This window comes from Acinonyx jubatus, chromosome B4 (genome assembly GCF_027475565.1).
Source record: "Acinonyx jubatus isolate Ajub_Pintada_27869175 chromosome B4, VMU_Ajub_asm_v1.0, whole genome shotgun sequence".
Classification (NCBI taxonomy): Eukaryota; Metazoa; Chordata; class Mammalia; order Carnivora; family Felidae; genus Acinonyx; species Acinonyx jubatus.
Genome location: NC_069387.1, coordinates 91,840,586 through 91,844,972, shown reverse-complemented (window position 1 = coordinate 91,844,972; position 4,387 = coordinate 91,840,586).

Sequence of the window (4,387 nt, the reverse complement as noted above, 5' to 3'; positions counted from 1 at the left end):
CAGGGCGCTTGCGCGCGCGCGCGCCCAGGCCCCAACACGTCCGCCAATTGGGGGAGGGGGCTGGGCCGGCCGCCTCCGTGAAGGGGGCGGTCCGGGAGCGCGGCGCGCGCAGCCCCTGCCACTGGCCGCCACCCGGCGGGAGGAGAGGCCGTGCAGGCGCGCGCGTTCGGCGGGTGTCGACCGCCAGTTCTCCCGGGGTGGGGCTCGGCTCAGCCCGCCGCGCTTCGTTTGGCGCGCGACCCTTGGGACTTCTTTAACCGTTGTGCTATTTCTGTGTTTCATGTGTTTACAACTTTCGGCCGCGATGGAAACTGAAGGCACCAGGCGTATCTGAGTGCAGCTACCAAAAAAGAAACCAAAATTAACAGCTGTGCGATAGATGAAGCCCACACCGCCAGCCACTGGAGTTATATACAAACGAGTTATTTCAAGACTTGTTTTTTTTTTTAAGTACAATTAAAAATAGTACAATATAAAAAATAGCACAATATAGACTCGTACGTGATGCATACAAATGTTCTGGCTGGAGAAATAGAAGACTTGTGGCTACAGTGATGGGGGTATCAGGGAGATAAGGAACGGCGGTTACTTTTTACTTTATGCTTTTAGAATGTTATGGTTTGTTTATATAATATATACATTCTCATTAAAAAATAGATAAGACTCGGTACTGAAAGATTCACCTTGCCCCTTTTGGCATATAGGCGTGGCAATTTCAAAAATAAATAAGGACGTAAGAATTGAGTTTGTTCAACCCAAAAGGCACAGTCATTGCAAAGAACGAGCTTCTTTGGCCAGGAAGCAATTAGTTCCTTTTTTTAAAGGACTTTTTTTTTTTAAGTTGTAACTTTACCTTCTCCCACTCCCTAGCCTACAAGAAAGGAATCTCTTAAACATACTGGTAATTGCCAACATTATTATCTTCAGGGATTTGGTTTGGCTTTTTAAGAAAAACCTCATCTTGGGGTGCCTGGATGGCTCAGTCGGTTGAGCATCCTACTTTGGCTCAGGTCATGATCTCATGGTTCTTGGGTTTGAGCCCCATGACTGTCTGTGCTGACATCTCAGAGCCTGGAACCTGCTTCAGATTCCGTGTCTCCCTCTCTCTCTGACCCTCCCCTGCTGTCTCTCTCTCTCTCTCTCTCTCTCTCTCTCAAAAAATAAATAAACATTAAAAAAAATTAAGAAATTGGAGTTTCCTGAGGCACCTGGGTGGCACTTGATTTCGGCCCAGGTAATTCGGCTCTCAATTTCAGCTCAGGTAATGATCTTGTGGTTCATGAGATCGAGCCCCAAGACAGGCTCTGCACTGACAGCAAGGAGCTGGCTTGGGATTCTCTCTCTCTCTCTCTCTCTCTCTCTCTCTCTCTCTCTGCCCATTCCCTGTGGACACACACGTGTGCATGCTCTTTCACTCTCTCTCACTCCCTCTGTCTCAAAATAAATAAATAAACTTTAAAAAAAAAAAAAAGAAAGAAAGAAATTGGAGTTTCATTAAATGCCAAACGAGAATTTGGGCTATGGACAGTAAGCAAATTAGGAGAGATCAGAAGGAGGTAAGTAGGTGAATTGCTTTAAACTGTGGCTTTAGCACCACCACCTTGAGCCAATTCAAGCTCTGAATAGTCTGGCTAGCCACCTCTAGATCAACTGTCCCCTTTCTCACTGGCTCTGTGTTTTGAAAAAATTCTCTTGGCAGAATTAGTAGAGCAGAGGAGCAAAGGGCAGAACTGACCGGATTAGTCTTTCTCGAATGAAATCAGAGAAGACCAGGAAGGAAGGAAAAAGTGATAGGATTTGAGGTGCTGGGGAAAGAGATGGATGAGGCAAGGATTCTATCTTTCAAGGAAACGGTATTAAAAACTTACCATGTGGAACAAGCACTACCCAAGGCCCCAGGTGGTCAACAACATAGTCATACTCCCTGCTGTCATACAATCTAACAGTCTGACTCTACATTTCCACCCAAAGAGAATGACAATATCACTGACACAAAGTCTAGAGGAAATGAAAAGTTGGCTGTTGTTGAGTTTTGGTTGATGCACCAGAGAACAAAGCGTTCGGTGGTAGAAAATGTGGAACTGAAGCTTGGGCTAGAGACAGAGCTTTTGAGATGACGATTGGCTCAACGTGTAAGAACTGATGAGCTCCTCAAAGGAGAGAAGAGACAGACTGGGATAAGGCAGCCAGGGTAGAAACAGCAAAAAATGAGCGAAATGACCAGAAGTCTACCTAAAGCAGGCTATCTAATGGTGTTCCCCAAACTGGAAGAGTCAAGTAATGATACTGAATACTGCAGGAGTCAGAGAAGATGAGGAACAAGAAAACACATTGGATCTTCTCACTCTAACATCGTTGGCATCGTTTGTGACTTTACGATTAAGAAAGAAATGCAAACAGCTGCTGCTGTTTTCCTGCATTCCACCATCATCGTTTGTCACTCTGCCCTTGCACTTATACCAGACTTTTCTGGAAGCAAACATCTGCTTAATTTTTAGTAGCATTGTTCTCGATACCCTTCTTTGTTCCAAGAGATGGAGACACCTTGAGCGTCGTGTTCTTTGGGACCTAAAGTCTGCAAACACATTTACAATAGACTTTTGTCCTGGTCCCAGGGCCACCTCAGACTTGCACTTATTAACGATAACTGATTAATCTTTAAAGAATTGGGGAAAATAAACAAGATTTATCTCAGAAACAGTGTTTAGAATGCTGAAAGTTTCACAATATTTATTTGACTGTAAAATTGTAGAAGTAGTTCAAATTCCACTTATCCTTCCAAACGTCTGGAGATGGATAATGTTATTTAAAAAGCAAAATCCCAGCAAACGGTGAATATAAACACAGGCGCTTTTTTAAATGTTTATTTGTTTATTTTGAGAGAGCTCTCGAATGAGGGAGAGGCAGAAAGAGGGGGGGAGGGAGAGAATCCCAAGCAGGCTCAGCGAGGAGTCCGACACAGAACTCTATCTCACAAACTGTGAAATCATGACCTGAATCAAAATCAAGAGTCAGGTGCTCAACCAACTGAGCCACCCAGGTGCCCACAGACTTTTCGTTTCTATTTTTAAGAATTCATCGACTAACTTTCTGTTTATTTTGACAAGTTTAAAATATGCAGAAACATTCACACAATTAATATCTAATGTAACCATTGCCTAGAATTCACATTTGTCATTTCTGCTTCAGATATATTTTAAAATATGGGATACTAAAAAAAACATTGAAATATCCCTGTTCTTAATCCCATTCTCTTCCCTCTCCTGGGGCAATTGTAACTATCAGTTTGGTGTATATCCGTTAAGTCCATGTCTTTATATGTTGACTATAAATTTATGAAACTATAAACAGTAAATACAGTAGTCTACATACATACAAAAAGAACTGCTGGGCCATACGGTAGTAAGCCTTATATGGAATTTCAAAATCTAACAAGGAAAGCTGTCCTTATCTTTTGCAGTATTGTCTGTTCTTGGATGTCACTTTTAGAACTCATTTGTCTAAATCATAAACCAGAATCCTATTGGAATTTTGATTCAAATTGCATTGGATTAATTGATTAATTTGACGTCTTTTCAGTCTGGATTCTTTCCAGATAAGAACATGACAGCTTTTTTCAGGTCTCCCTTTGCATTCTTTAATAATGTTTTATCATTCTCTCTATAAGACAATGATTGATTTTTGTATTTTGATCTTACAGCCATCAATACTGCTGCATTTTGTTTTATAAATACCGCTAGTTTTTCAGTAGATGCTCTTGAATATTTTTATGAAAACAGTAATGTCATCTGTAAAAATCATCAGTTTGTCTCTTCCTTTCTTACATCTTCTTTTCTTAGAACCTTTAGAGCAATTATTATTTTATGGAATAGTAGCAAAGATAGTGGACATCGTTGTCTTATTCCTGACTTCAGTAAAAATGCTTTTAGAGATGCCTAGGTGGCTCAGTCAGTTAAGTGTCTGACTCTTGATTTCAGCTCAGGTCACGCTCTCGCAGTTTGTGGGTTTGAGCCTCACATCAGGCTCTGTGCTGACAGCACGGAGGCTGCTTGGGATTCTGTCTCTCCCTCTCTTTCTCTGCCCCTCCTTCACTCGTGCACATGCATGTGCACTCTCAAAATAAATATGAAAAAAATGCTTTTAAAATTGATGGATGATGTAAGTTTTAGGTAGAGCCCCTTTATTATATTATAAAAGTTTCCTTCTACTCATGTTTGAATTTTTTTTTGAATATGAATGAGAGTTCAATTTTATCTAATGCTTCTTTATGTATCTGGAAATAATCATGTGGCTTTTCTCCTTAATCTGTTAATATGGTCAGAACTGTAGTGGCAGATTTTCCTTCTTTCTTTCTCTCTTTCTCTCTTCCTCTCTTTCTTTCTTTCTT